The 15,877-nt window shown below is 42.7% G+C and overlaps 1 protein-coding gene across 8 annotated transcripts in view; it reads right to left on the reverse strand.

Annotated features, from left to right (window-relative positions):
* Positions 1 to 15,877, reverse strand: part of Erc2 (ELKS/RAB6-interacting/CAST family member 2) — an 892,417-nt gene that overhangs the window by 294,997 nt on the left and 581,543 nt on the right. The gene's annotated exons all lie outside the window — the stretch shown is intronic.

Raw genomic sequence — 15,877 nt, forward strand, 5'->3', positions numbered from 1 at the left:
CTTGTGTGTAAGTAATGTTCTTAACACTACAAATAATGACTCTACCACTTTTAAAGATGACAGAATTGAAGCCTGTGCTGGTAAAGCGATATGCCCAAGGTCACATGATCTATGGAGTCAGGTCTCCAAAGGCTGGCTTCTGATGCCAGCTTATTCACTATACAGGATACCACAGTCTTCAAGGAGAAAATGAAGTCAGAAGCAGAAGGATCTGCCCTTCAGGGTATGTCTACATGAGGACATTCATCTGTTTAAATTTCATTCATTCATTCATTCATTCATTTAATAAGATAAGGCACACCCAGTAAGGACTGTGTTTTAGCCACTGTGCTGGCCACCAACACACAGGGAAGCATTCTTGGCACAACTGTCAGGCCAATTTATGATCTACTTTATGATCTAGAAATTTCCTAGGATTTGTGCTTAATGTGAGGAGGAAGAGAAGAGAGAACAAGAGAACTGGGAAGGAAACAATGAGCAAGGGAAAGAAATACGGAAGAAGTAAGAAAGGCAGTGAGGTGGCTCAGTGGATAAAGATGCTGCTGCCAAGCCTGGCAAACCGAGTTCAAGCCCTGGAATCCACATGAGGAAAAGAGAGAACCAACTCCTAAAAAATATCTTCTACCTTCCACATGTGTATCACCACTCATGTGTATAAAGATACATACACAAATAAATGTCATAAAAGTCTACAAATTATTATTAAAGTAAGAGGGAGAGAGGGAGGAGAGAGAGAGACAGGAACCTAGAGAGTGAAGTTAAGGGTGGAAAAGTCATCATCCTGAATTAGTTTGTCTTCTGAAGGTGAAAATCTTATTAGTGAGACAGGAAAAGTCACTTCCTTCAGCTAGCAGACGACTGAACTGTGCTGGAGAATGCTGTGGCAGTTCCTAGTGTCTACATCCTCCACTAACTGCAGGAACGGTGCCCTGGCCATGGTGGCCTGCGAAGGAGAGAATTCTGAGTGCATTGTGGCAGTCCTTCTGATGCACGGAAATGGGCCTTCTGAGGAATCCTTCATACAACAAGGCCAAAAGTTGCTAAGGCAAGCCCCACACCTGGGCAACTGAATGCATGCATTTTATCATCTGTAAGGAAGCAAGCTTTGACAGCACATTTCTGTATTTACCAGTTGGTCAGATGAGGGCCTCACACCAGAGTTGGACAGAAGACAATTTCTCTTAGGGAAGCAGGAAGATTGAGAAGGTCCCAAGACCCAAGAAACTTAACCACTGTCACCTGATAAGCTAAAGGTCTCATGAAAGAGAGATCAGACCTAGTGTGTGTGTAAGCCAAATATTTCAACGTACTGCCATTCATTTCTCATAATGGACTTAGGAGCACCCTGAATCTACAACCTTACTAAGAACTCTCTCTTTCACACACCCACACACTCACCCCCATACGCACACACAGCTCCTATAGACCCCATACTGCTGATAAGAGCTCTTTCTAGGACTTTCTGAGAACAGATGATCTGATATTTCAAAAGGTCTCACAAGAGTCAGTAGATGTTGTGGCTCGGAAATTCGCACATCACGCCCAAGGTGCTACAGCTGGCACATATCTCCACATAGCAGCGTCTGGGCACGCAGCTTGCTCACGTCACGCTGCTGGAGAGCACATGGAAATGTTTGGAAAGTGATATTTTCTTTGATGTTTCCTAGGACCTCACTTAAAACGTCAAACATCTTTTCTTTTTTGGAAAGGGTGTTAAGGATATTTCCACTGCGTGAGTCCCTTTGCTTTATCAGTTTCATGAAACAGCTGGACATCTGTCCTGCTGGCTTATGAAGGCCTTACAACAGAAAAGTACAATTCAAAGGACCTGAGGTTTTTACCTGGACTTGGTGTGGCCATCCAGGAAATTTGGAATCCAGCAGACCTCATCTTGGCATGCTGATAATTATCTACAATAATGACCTTTTAAGATCTTCACTTATTCTGCAAAGAATTTAAAAACCAAGCAACACGAGGCTCATTCCTAAAATGTATGCTGTTACAACGAAATTCACAAGCCATCTTGAGGGTCAGACCGGCTACACACCTTAGGGCAATGAGGATGCCTTAGTGAGCATGCTTAGTTGTAATTTATTTGTTTCTTTTTATATGCAGATGTACTGTTTGTGACTTAAGGAATTTTGAAGGTTTATCATGCTGCCTAGACTTTCCCGGCCTTCCTTCCTCTGTTCTCCTCTCCCTCCCTCCAGCACTCTCCAGTCAGAATAGCTTTGCCAGGATGGCTTTGCCAAGATCATTTTGGCTCAACTCGGAGGTCAGGTACTGCGCAGTGCCATTCATTTCCACTTTAAAAGACATGGCGGAACCATTTGGCTCCTTTGTGCCGAGTTAGTGGACCAAGACTGGGTCCATTTTAATGAGACACTTTATGTCCATTGTAGTGAAGCTGAACTCATTCATGAGAAAGCCGGTCATGGGCAGTCACCCATCTGAGTGATTTGAAGTGACCTCAAAAAGTTCACCTGCCCCAGAATCTGAAATTCCCATCATTGAAGAGAAGCCTCGTGCAATGCTCTTTGCAAATTTCCCACATGCTCCCCAAAGAAACATATTGTTCAACTTTGTAGCGGGCACTTCTTGTGTTTGCGGAGACCTTTCGCACTTTGGCACATGACCTTCTTCTCATGCCTTGCTGTCTCAGTGTGACTGGGGTCCCCACTCCTCCCTGCTTCTCATGGGCATTGATCTAGTCTGGGTCAATCACTGTGTGTGTCCCTCCTTCTATGATTCACAAGTGACTAGCTCAGAGATGTAGCTCTGACCCATATGAGAAGGAAGGCACATTATAGAAGGAGGTGCCCTGAAGTCATCCTGGAAGACACAACAGTAATCGCTGTGTTATAGCGCTGGATCCCTTGAGCTAACCTGTGTGCTGAGTTCCTCTCTGAAGCTCTGTTCTGACTAGAATGCTTTGGAACTACTTTGGAATCTAGTTTATTTAATACTAATAGAGGGAGCAAAAGAGGTTAGCTAAAGAACTAAGGAGCTCAATGGTTAAGACTTCTCTGCTAGAGGACCTGGCCTCGATTCCCAGCATTCACATGGCAGCAGACAACCATCTATCACTCCAGTTCTGGGGTCCTGGTACCATGTTCTGGCCTTATGGATGCTCCACACATAGCATACAGAGTGATCACTCACTGACATAGCACATAAGGAAATCATCCACGGACATAAGACAAAAGAAAGAGCTCAAATTAAAAACTACCTAAGTGAACAAGACAGGTCACAAGCAAGTGTTGGTGCAAGGCATGCCGGGAGTGTAAAGCAGGCAGCTGGCATGGGGGTGAAGACAGCTTCAGATCGTGAGGATCAGAGGGCCATGTGTAGGTAGCAAGAAGGAAATCTTGAAAATGGTACAGAAAAGGTAAGAGGAATTGAAAGAAAAGAATAAACATTTAGTACAGCCGCTTCAAAATACAGTTTCACAGTGTCTACCAAGGCTAGAAACACACACTCTTCTGGCTTATCAGTCAAATTCCAGCATTATTGTAATAGCTCAAACAGGCAACAATCAACTGTCTATCAAGAGGACACTGGCTACTTGAATTATGACATAATCATGGAGAGGTAGATGGTCATAAAAAAAATCTAGTGAATTCAAGCACACAGTGAATGTTATGGACGTTATGCTGAGCTCGAGAACCAGAGGTAAGCGTACCTAAGGTGCGGTCCCATTTGTTGCGAGGTCAGCGGGCTCAGAGTCGGACTGGGGTTAGTGCTGGGGAACGGTGCCTGGCTGTGAGACAAGAAGCTGCAGTGCTAGTCTTCAGGGTTACAGTCTAGACGCTTGCTATGGGTCGCCGGGTTTGTGTGAAGCTCCCCAAGTTCTACACTTATTTTCATATACTTTCTATGCTAATTACAAAATTAATAAAAGGAAGCTCTAGAAATGGTTCCGAGGACAAGAAACATTGCTCAGCAAGCAGAACGACCTAAGTTCAAATCCTCAGCATCACGTTATAAGAAAAAACAGGAAGGACTGGGTGCATCTGCAACCCCAGCATTAGGCAGGGGACAGGTTGCTCCTAAGAGCTTACAGGCTGGCAAGCCATCCTAGCTGAAAGAGCAGTCTTCTGGATGAAACAGAGACCTTACTCATGGAAACAAAACATTGCTATAAAAAGGAAGATACCACAGTCCTGTTCTGGTCCCTGCATCCATGCACACAGGTACACAAATCTGCACACTCAGATAGATCCATGCAACACACACACACACACACACACACACACACACACACACACACACGAAACCAGTCTCCACTCCACACAACTGCTCAATGGATATGCCTTTTGCTGGCCTTCTAGTTTTACCCATGGGACTTCTTTCCACCTCTCCTTCCAACATTCCAACAACCAGGGACTGGGACACAGGGAACCCCTGTTCTGGAATTCCACCTTTGATAGTACCCGCCCTACTCTCTCCCTTCACTCCTATGTGAAAGCTCTGATAAGGCTGGAGATAGGAATCCAGGAACTATTCTGGAAGAAGTTTCTGTAGACTGGAGGACAAGTGGGCCAAATACCGCACAATCGAACAAAGGGCACGCAAAGACTGTTCCAGACTATTCACATGAGCTCATCTGATCTGCCCAGGCTTTCATTCCAAGACAACAGTGCACTTAGGACATCATGGCTGATTCTCACTTAACAGATGAAAATGACGTGTGCCACTCCCAGGGATGCCGTTACACCCTTCCTTGTATTAGTGTCCGACGGTTTTAACAGGGTACCACAGCCCAAGTGTCTCAAACAACAGAAGCGTCTTTTCTCTGTGTGCACAAGCCCCTGTTTGCCCCTGAGGCCTCTCCAGCTTAGAGAAGGACATTTTCTTGCTGTTATCTCTCTTCTGCACACCCATACCTTAGGTGTTTCCATGTATTTCAGAGTACCAGTCAGACTGTTCCCCACCCCAAGGACCTCATTATAACTTAACCATGAAAGGCCATTGTCTTAGGCCTTCTATTGCTGTGATAAAACGCCATGACTAAAGACAATTTGTGAAGTAAAGGGTTTATTTCAGCTTATACTTCCACATCACAGTCAATCCCTGAAGGAAGTCATGGCAGGAAGCCAGAAGCAGGAACTGAAGCAGATGCCATGGAAGAAAGCTTCACTCTGGCTTGTTCCTCATGATTTGCTCTGCCTGATTTCTTTCTTTTAATTTTTATTTAAATATGAACTTTAGTGTGGTCTGACCTACAGTAGACATCACTCAGGCATGGCAAACTTTTATACTAGCACATGAAAACTGTTTGCATCTTTTACACAACCAGTGTCTATACTGTCATCCCAGGATTCCTGTCATAATGTTTAGCTTGTTTATGGCTGTAATTGCTTTTTTCCATTGAATGTATTGGAAGGTTGTTGGTTTATGTGCGCACCAAGTAGCAGATCCCTGGTCTCATTACTACGAGGAAAATATAAACTTCTGTGTTAACAAAAAGCAATACGATTCACTCTCTGTCCATTTTGGATTCTAAATGTCAAAGCAGATGCCAGTTACAATATACTGAAAGGACTTCTTGTTTGTTTCCCAACATGAACCTGGGCAGATGCTGAGGATTTCTGGAGCTCCTGACATTTTACCATTTCTGCTGGTATCACACAGTTTACATAAACGCTGCAAAAAAATGCTGTCAAACTTGATTCCTGATCATCAAAATCTCAGTGCATATGGGCCTGGAGTAGTTATTAAACCTATATGGCATCTGGATCCATATTAACATTTAAGAAGTCCTGGCATAGTCACTGCATTCTAGTTTTAAATGAACACTGTGTGGGCCCAGCTGAGCTGCTCTGGCCTGAACATGGCTGGCATTGAGGTCAGTGTCTCATTCTTCTCCATGGAATTGTAGAACATGTCTTCTCATCCTTGTTCCTCTCCTGTTTCAGATAATTCCTTTATCCGTCAATCATTTTATCACAATTTGCTGAGTTTTAAGGTTGAACACCATTTTTTTTCTTAACCATGACTTTTTTTGTAACTTTTATTGTTTTTTAAATGTGAAATTTATAGTTGACCAAGAACTTCACCAGGGCGCACCAAAGGTTGAAACCTGGAACTCTTCTTTGCATCCCCATTTCAAGCTGTCAACAGGGAACTTTGGATTTGGTGTCACAGTTTCAGGTCTGTGCTGAGGCCGGGCAGGTACAAGCTGCCTTGGCTACTCTCTGTTCCAATGTATGCATGCAGGGGTAGTGGGTTTGCCAGAGTGTGCTGGAATCTTCTTAACATTCCAGCACTGCTGACAAGTAAATCCATTTCCAGGTCAGAGTAATTAGAACACAGAACACAAAGTTTAGCGGAACATTGTCTTTAAATGATCATGTTCTGAACATCCAAAAATAGAAAATAATGCGCAGATTTTCTACATATGTGGATGCCCTTATCTGCATAGTTCTGTGTTTATGTGACTTAGTGTAATGTCACTCTTCTCCACAATACAAAGGTCTGTCTCCAGCTCAGCACTAGTCATCGTGTGTGTTTGCATACACCCACACGGGCAGGCACATGCTAGGGAGTGAGCACTAGCCACCGAGTCACACCTCCAGTCCCATCTAATAATTCTTTTCTGGAGTCACATCATGCTTCTTTTCTCCATAAATTGGCAGAGTTACTGCCTGAATAATATTAAACTAGTGCCATTTTTTTTCATGTGCAGCCATTAATTAAGTCCTGTTACAAGGTCAGTCACATCTCTAAAGGCAGTTTTCCTGTAAATCCAGCATTTGACTGGAGCAGGATCACAAAGTCTAACCCACTGGCTAGAGTTTGTATCGGTTTTGCGTTTGCTGTTTTGTTTAAACTATTCTATGGAACAACACTATTCTACTTCAACCCTTCTTCAGTGTTGAGATCTGAGCATTTCCCTTTCCGGGGACATTTCAGTAAAAAACAAATGAAACACAACAAAAACAAGGAGACGGGAAAGCAGGAAAATGCAGCTGCAGAGACCGCAACGAGCCTCCAGCATCTCAGAAAACCACATGCCTGCCAACAGCCGTCGCAGCCACTTAACTGAGGCGATATTGACTAACTGTAAGACGGAAGTGTCCTCAGGGAGCAGCTGGGCACATGGTACCTTGACTTTGTCACTATGTCCATGATAGCCAAGAGAGTCAACCCAGGGTTGTTCTAGTGCACACAACTATCATTGCCTCAAAATGATTGCAACACAGTGCTCTGGGAAGCCACTGTCATGTGATCCAAATAAGGGCTCTGGCTGACCTGTGTGACTGAATAACTATAATATATAAGGGTCTAAAGTCAGAAGTTATTCACTTCAAGCATAACTGCTTGATTGTGGCAAATCGGGAAGTTTTTCTAACTTGCAGTCTTCCCTCATCAAGAGGCAACATAAAATCCAGAATGGCAGCATGTAACTATAATCCCATCACCAGGGAAGCTGAGGCAGGAGAACTGTCACTAGTTTAAGGTCAGCCTGGGCAACCAAGTGAGTTAAAGCAAGCCTGGGCTACATAAAGAGACCTGGCCTCAAGAAAAAAGCATCCAGGAGGTAGCCTGGTGTGTGCACTGCAGTTTGTCGTGAGCAGTGATCTCACCATAGCAGGGCACACCCCACGCAGCCTGACGATCATCGTTTCCACTCGCCGCTGGTGCTGTCGAATAGACGGCCTTCCCCACCTCACCAAAGGCCGAAACTAGATCCAGAGACTAAGACCATGTCAAGGAAGCAAGCCTAAGAGCAGGACTTTCTGCAGTCATTCCTATTCCCCTATACTCATTCTGTAGAAGGTTTTCATTGATCTTTCCCAAACATTCACTAAAGTATTTATTTCTTTTCCTATAACTACTTAAAGATGGAAATGGCCTGCAAATGGAGGGGTTGATGAGACAGATCCTGGTCCAGGAGGATTACAGCCCTTCTGCCTGTCTCTCTTTGGGGCCCATGGCTATCACTGAGAGCTGGAGGAAGGAGGAGCCACAGATGAGACCGCAGCCTGCTTCACCCAGCCTGCTTTACGTGTTGCTGACAACGCCCTTCTTTCCATTAGCTACGGCACTGCCCGACTACCTGACACACGGAAGTCACATGTTCCAGTTGTTCACATTACTCCAAACAGTTCCCCTTTGAGGAAGGAACATCTTTTCCTGTGTTCTTTTGCAGGTTACTCCTGGCCTATTCCAGTGTGCTTACTCGTTCACTCTGTAAACACAGAGAGCAAAGACTGCAGTAAAAAGGGGCAAACAGGGCAGTCAATCAAGCCCTTCCTGCCGTCTACTGATGCTGCATCTAATTGTTCACAAATGCCCGTCTGCTGGGATGGTAAAGGCAGAGATGAACAGCTTCTCACCAAGGAGATCTCAGTAGAATGGACATCGGGTTTTTGTTTTAATATGCCCATTTCCCGTTTAATGAGCACATTTCTTCTCTGAAACATGACATTACTAACTCTTCCATGGTCACTGGCTCTCTATGATCTTTACTTCTCTTTATCTCCCTCACTTACAAAAGCCTGGGTTTGAAGCTATAAAATGTCTGGAATTAGAACTGTAGGACTCCTGCCTCACAACTAAAAAACTCTCACATGGAGAAATTTCTAGAATTCATAATACATGCAGAGCTCCTCATGAGGGACTAGGGGAGTGTTTACAAACCTGTTCTACTCAGAAGCAATGTAAAAGTCACGTGACATTGCGTGTATACAGGACAATCCACCACTGTGGCTATGGCATTGCGTGTACATGGGACAATCCACCGCTGTGGCTATGACATTGCATGTATACAGGACAATCCACCACTGTGGTTATGGCATTGCGTGTATGCGGGACAATCCACCGCTGTGGTTATGGCATTGTGTGTATGCGGGACAATCCACCGCTGTGGTTATGGCATTGTGTGTATACAGGACAATCCACCACTGTGGTTATGGCATTGCGTGTACATGGGACAATCCACCACTGTGGTTATGGCATTGCATGTATGCGGGACAATCCACCGCTGTGGCTATGGCATTGCACGTATGCGGGATAATCCACCGCTGTGGTTATGGCATTGCGTGTACATGGGACAATCCACCGCTGTGGCTATGGCATTGCGTGTATGCAGGACAATCCACTGCTGTGACTAACTGATTGAAACCAGCTGGGAAGTTGTCAGCCATCTTAAACACTCGCTAGGGTCACCGCTGTGCTACCAACTATGGCTGTCTGGAAAAATCGCTTATGCACTGAGGGGCACGAAAGAACAAATTCTGAGCTGAACTTTTAAGAGGGTGGGGAAAGCTCTATAATGGCAGGCAAGATTAACCCTTTATAAGGCCAATCTCTCTCACTGATGACAGCCAAAACTCTGAAAACACAAGTGTAGCTTTCTAAAGACTATGATACGCCAGTAGCAAGCCATGACACTAAAAGTTGCAGAGAAACTTCTCTTTCCTGACTCCTAAGACAATAAAAAAAAAAAAAAGAAATCAATATTCTCCAAAGGACTTCAGCAAAGGATTTATACAATATTCAAACTGCAAGTGCAAAATAACACAGAAATGTTAACGAAAAGGTTTGCTCTTTGAAGATGAATAAATTGTTCTACATCCAGATATATTGATTGAGAGAAAGAAAAAAGAATCCATATAAAACCAAGAGAGGCGCGAAAGAGCCCATCGGCAGCAGGGACCAGAAAGCATGAATAAGGAAATCTGAGTGATTTTATGTCCACGGATCTGAGAACACTGACAGAACAGATCAGCTGCTTGACAGGAAAAACAGCTCAGAAAGAAAAACAGAAACAACCCAAATAACTTATTAGAAGTCATTATAGTGACCAGAAAGGTAAGTTGCCATGGAAACAACAGTGAAGCCGTGCAGTCACAGAGGGAAGTGAGCACTATGGAAACATGATAAAAACTAAGCACACTGCTATCAAATTACTTAATATCAACAATACAGAAAAGTCCCAAAGACACTCATATACAGAAAGAACATTAGAAAGAAAAGTGAAGACTTTTACAAATAATGAAAGTTTATAGAATTGTCACCAGCAAACCTGTACTACCAAGACCATTAAAGTCTTTAACACAGAGAATCTGATACAGATAGATATTTTGAGCCATAAAAAGAAATAAAGAACAACAAAAAAAGTTGTGCACTGGTAAATATGAAAATATTTTCCTCAGTATGTATAGCTCTTTAAAAGACAACAAACCGCCCCAGCAAGCGTGATAAGAATGTTTTGTGGTCCTAAATAAAAGGAAGAGCAGCAGAAAAGCAAGCGATAGGCGAAAGCGCACACTCTGAAATTCGAGAGACAGCTGTAAATGCAAAAGCAACCACCCAAACAACAGAGGCGACAGCTTTGGTGAACACACTGACCTAGAGGACTAAACGTTGTCAGTTTTTTACAAAGCCTTGGTTAAGTCAGACCACATGGCACATGCCCACAGTCCCAGGGCTGAGTAGGCCAAGGCAGAAAGATTACAAATTTGAAGCTACATGGTGACCCCGTCTCATAGTTTTCAATCCAAAAAAGTTCAACAAAAAGAGGGATTAAATAAAACAGGAAGCAAGTTTAAAAAAAAAAAAAACAGAAGATGATACACTTAAACTCAACCATAATAAAACATCGCATTCAATCAAGTTTTCCTAACTACCTACAATTAAAAGCCAAGGCTTTCCTATTGCATAAAAAGATTCAAATAGCTGTTTGTAAGTGTAAAGACACAAATTGGGAAAAAAATATAACACTGGGAAGATGCGTGTTAACACTAATCAGAAGAGAAGTATCACTAGCAATCAGGACAAAGAATATGTGCAAGAACAGAGAGGATCTTTCTAGGAAGAGCCATGTAAGAAAGTCTGGACTATTAAAATAGCACATTGGAAGAAAATACTCCCAAATCAGCTTTTTAACAAAGAAATAAAATGTAGACTAGCAAAAAAAAACTATCAAAATTCAAAAATAAGAAAAAAGTGCAAAACAAAGAAGACAGCATGTCAAGAAATCATCAAAAGCTCTATGCAGGTGGAAACCACGCACAGCAGGAGCGCCAGCCCATCAGTCCCTTGCACAAGCCGATTAAAATTGCTCTCATGCGATAGGCATCTATTAGAACAGCTCTCTGGAAAAGACAAAGCAACATCCTCGAGTGTTGAGCAAGGTTTTCAGAAGTTGGGATTCCCATGCAATAAGGCTTGAAAAGTAAAACAGCACGGACATTACAGATAACAGTAAACAACTTCTTAGAAAGCCAAGCCTTATGTTTGTTATCAGCCACCCACTCCACTCTTGGGTATTTCCACAAGAGAAAAGGAAACATACACACACAGAAAAACATGCACAAAGGTAATGGTGATTTTGTTTATAATAGTCAAAATATAGAAACAATTCAAATGTCTAATAATTAGATGGATGGATCAACAGTATGCCAATATTAATTGCATATTAGCACTAAAATGAATCAACCACTGATTCACACAGTGTACCTGTGTAGAAAAAATAAAGCAAATAAAGGTGCATTTCATAGGATTCTATCTCAGGCTGTTAAACAGTTCAGAAACGGCAATGTAGTCAACAGCATAGTGATACACAGCATATGTGTCCACAACTGGGGTGGAGAGACTTGCAAAAAGCAGGGGTGGCAGATTACCAGGGCATTTGGAAATCTGAAGGAGCACAGAATATTTATTTCCAGCTTGACTATTTACACAACCTAACTTTAGAGCCCCAGCTTTGACAGTTTCACTGGACTGCCATTCCTGCAGGAAGCATCTTGTCAGAAATGAGCATCAACTAAGGGTGACTATATACGTGCTGATTAGATCATCTATTCTAGTCTCACTATCCAGCAAGGCTGAATGTCCAACTTCATCTTTTCTTGGTCTTCATGCAGCCAAACAAGTGTTGGATGAATGGATGCAGTGAATTAACTCAAGGCAAAAAAGCAAAATTACACCGTGGTTCTTTTTCTTTTTTAAATTGAGGCAGAGAGAAACTTTCATTGTAATTCAGTTATAGAACTGCAGCTGGGTTCATCTCTAGCCGCAAAGGTTGAGAGAGACAGAAAATCAGCAAGAGGTTAAGAAATGTGTTTAAAGTCAGAAAGAAGAGTATGAGTATGACACTAGAAGTTAAACTCAGATTGGCTAAATTCAAAGTTCAATGACAACTGTCTCTTTAAAAAAAAAAAGATGCTTAAAATTATCCTGACCAAAAATTATGCCCTTAAGACAAGCATGAGTGGATCAGAAGTGTTAAGGGCTTCAGATGAGCAGAGGTATGTACTCACAAAGGAATGTGCCTGTCCTGTCTCAGGGACAGCAATGAATGCCCAGCTCTCCTTGTCCCAGAAGACAATGCATTCCAAGCTTTCAGACCTATTGAACACTGGAAGAGCTCTGCTATTCAGCTGTCCGGCACCCTTGCTATCTCAAGGTTAACTAATTATTTTCCTTTATAATTCACTGGAGACTGATAACTATTATTCCCCTGTCCAACACATACTGACAAGTACTCTGGTTAAATATAGGTTGCTAGGAATTAGAGTGGGGAATTTTTGGATCTCAAGTTTATCAAGGGTATGTGAGCTCATGATTCCAGATCATCGCAATTATCTTGGTGGGGGGAGAGGGAAGAAGAGTGGGAGTAAATGGAAATGGATACAAAAATGAATACCCTCTTTCCCAGACTAAGACCCAAGGAAGCAAGAAGCAAGGTGTGTGGGGGGGGCTGCAGCACTCGCCATCTCCTGCTTTCCGACTGGCAAAAAAAACTTTAGTGATGCAAAGTTTGTGTGTGTACACGTGCAATGTTGGGGCATGGAGGAAACAGAGAGATGGCCATTTGGCAGGGTGTCTGTCACAAAAACATAAGGAGATCCCCAGCACCCATATAAAATTGGGGCACGGTGCACGTGTCTGTAACCCTTGTACTGTAAGGTGAAGGCAGAATGATGCCTGAAACTCACTCAACAGACAGGATAGCCAATCAGCAAGCTCTGGAGACAACGAAACTCTGAAAAACCAAAAACCAGGCAAAGCATGATTGAGGCAGGTAGCTGACACTGCTATGTGCATATCAGTGGTTTCCATATGCACACACACCACAGCCCACGCCTGCACTCCCACACAACACATAGACACACACACAACACATAGACACACACACAACACATAGACACACACACAACACATAGACACACACACAACACATAGACACACACACAACACATAGACACACACAACACATAGACACACACACACAACACATAGACACACACACAACACATAGACACACACACAACACATAGACACACACACAACACATAGACACACACACAACACACACACAACACATAGATACACACACAACACATAGACACACACACAACACATAGACACACACACAACACATAGACACACACACAACACATAGACACACACACAACACATAGACACACACACAACACATAGACACACACACAACATACACACAACACATAGACACACACACAACACATAGATACACACACAACACATAGACACACACACAACACATAGACACACACACAACACACACAACACATAGACACACACACAACACATAGTCACACACACAACACATAGACACACACACACACAACACATAGACACACACACAACACATAGTCACACACACAACACATAGACACACACACAACACATAGACACACACACACACAACACATAGACACACACACACACACACACACACACACACACACACACCCCTGAGTGGGAAACCTTAAGAGCTGAGTAATACACAAGAAGGAAAAACATAAGAAAAATAAAGAATGAGAGAGAGATGGCAAGATCAAAGTTTATAAATAAACATAAATGATAAAATCATGCATTTTAAGAACACACACTGGCAGAAATACTGGTTCTCCAAAGTTCCCATCTGAGTTATCAATGTTCACTCGTCTGTGAAACTCAACGGAAGACACTATTTTTCGGCCTCCCTGAAACTAGATATGGCCTTGTGTCAAGAGATGGGTTCAGTCGTCATACAGAGAGCACACGGACCGTACCTTTAAAGGAAGGTACTATGTTCTTTCTCATCCCTGTTCAAGGGGCAAATGCACAGACTAGAAAGAAGTATAACTAGAAGCTACACCATGCCGAGGATGTTTGAGGGCCAACACAGAAGAGTCAGGTCCCTGGGACTCTCAAAAGGCCAGGCCTGTTTACTGGCCTATACAGAAGCTGATATAAGGAAAGAATAAATTACCATTTTATGTAAGTCATGAGACTCTAGTGTCTCTTTGTTGTAGTTGACTGGCCAAAGCTCCAAGCAGCATACCAGATTTTACAAAATTGATAATTTGTATAATATATTGAAAAAGTAGAGAGCACACTTTCATTTCCTCGTGCCACTCTCTTCTACAACAACCTTCTCCAAGCAGTGAATGATGAGCTAAGTCCAGGAAGACAAGAAAAGTGTAATTTACCGTCCCAGATTTAGGACCTAGAGAAATCCAGTCCAGTTGCTGAAATGGCTCAACTTTCCATTACAATTTCTTTCTGACGATTTGAAATATTTCACCTCTACTGTGGACTGCAGGAAGTGAGGACTTCTTGATGAAAAGCACAGATTCTTCTATTCCCATAATCCCCCAGCAAAGCTGTGTGGCCCCGGTTCTGCTTGTCAGAGCTGCTGGCTCCTTCCCTTGCAAACGCTCCTTATTACATCGAAATCACACTAGATCATATTAGTTCTCCCCTCCAATTTCCGCTCTTAAGAGCTTGAAGCCTCATCACATCACAGTGAACTATTGTAAAAATATAGGGTAACAAATGTTTTCTGCCAGGTTCTGCAAACTGGAACGAGACAAGAATCCTGCATTTGCACCAAATTTACTCCAGACCAGATTACCTGTAGAATCACTTGTGAGTTCTCAGATAAAAGCAAATAATAGAAATCATGCCAAGCAAGTGAACAGCTTTCGAGTCTTTAAATATTAAATAATGATATTTTCCCCTACAAAAAGGGAAAATGCACAGCAATAGGTCCATTTTTATGAAAAATGAGGTCTATACTCTCTCCCATATATATCCTACATACGTTTCTATGTCTGCGCATACACGCAATGGAAGTGTGTGTGTGCATGTGTTTCCAAACACAAGCAGTGGAGAAGTGGGATAGCATACCTTTCCACAACAGCTCCTGTGGTGATTGGAATGAGAAATTGCCCCACAGACTTGGGTATCTGAACACTCTGTTCCCAGAGTTTGGGGAGGTTTAGCAGGTGCAGCCTTGCTAGAAAACGTAGGTCCCCAGGGCTGGGGGACTTTGAGAGAACATAAGTTTGGCCTACGTTTAGTTCACTCTGCTTTGCGCCTGTGGCTGAGATGTAATCTCTTGGCTTCCTGCTCTGGCCACCAGGCCTGCATACCATGGACCAGTTATATTTGAGGAAGCAACGCCTGGAAGGGGTAAACTTCTAGAAAGCACAAAATATTCTGGCGTTTGAGATGGCAGTAATGTTTTTATACAAGCGTACAAGTGTGTTCACTCCAAGCAAATTTATCAGCTGAAGTCTGACAATTTATGTACATTCATTTAAAGAAATACATGATTTAAAATTGTTTAAAGACTATAGTAATTCCAAAATACGATCATTATAATACTAAAACCAGAGCAAAGTGTGAAAAGATTGCTACTATTTTCCATCTAAAACACGAGGACTAAAAAAAGTGGTATGGGCAGGGCTATAACAGTAGAAGCATTGTGTCAGAGGCCGAAAAGAAGAGGGAAAACTGAAAATACAAGAGTGCTAGGAAAAACCACTAACAACGCTTGGATCTCAGCTAAATCCATAACTTCAACACTAATTGCTTTGCGTACAAGCTGCAG

This window comes from Microtus oregoni, unplaced genomic scaffold (genome assembly GCF_018167655.1).
Source record: "Microtus oregoni isolate MIOR12 unplaced genomic scaffold, Mior012 000013F_ref0000133, whole genome shotgun sequence".
Lineage (NCBI taxonomy): Eukaryota > Metazoa > Chordata > Mammalia > Rodentia > Cricetidae > Microtus > Microtus oregoni.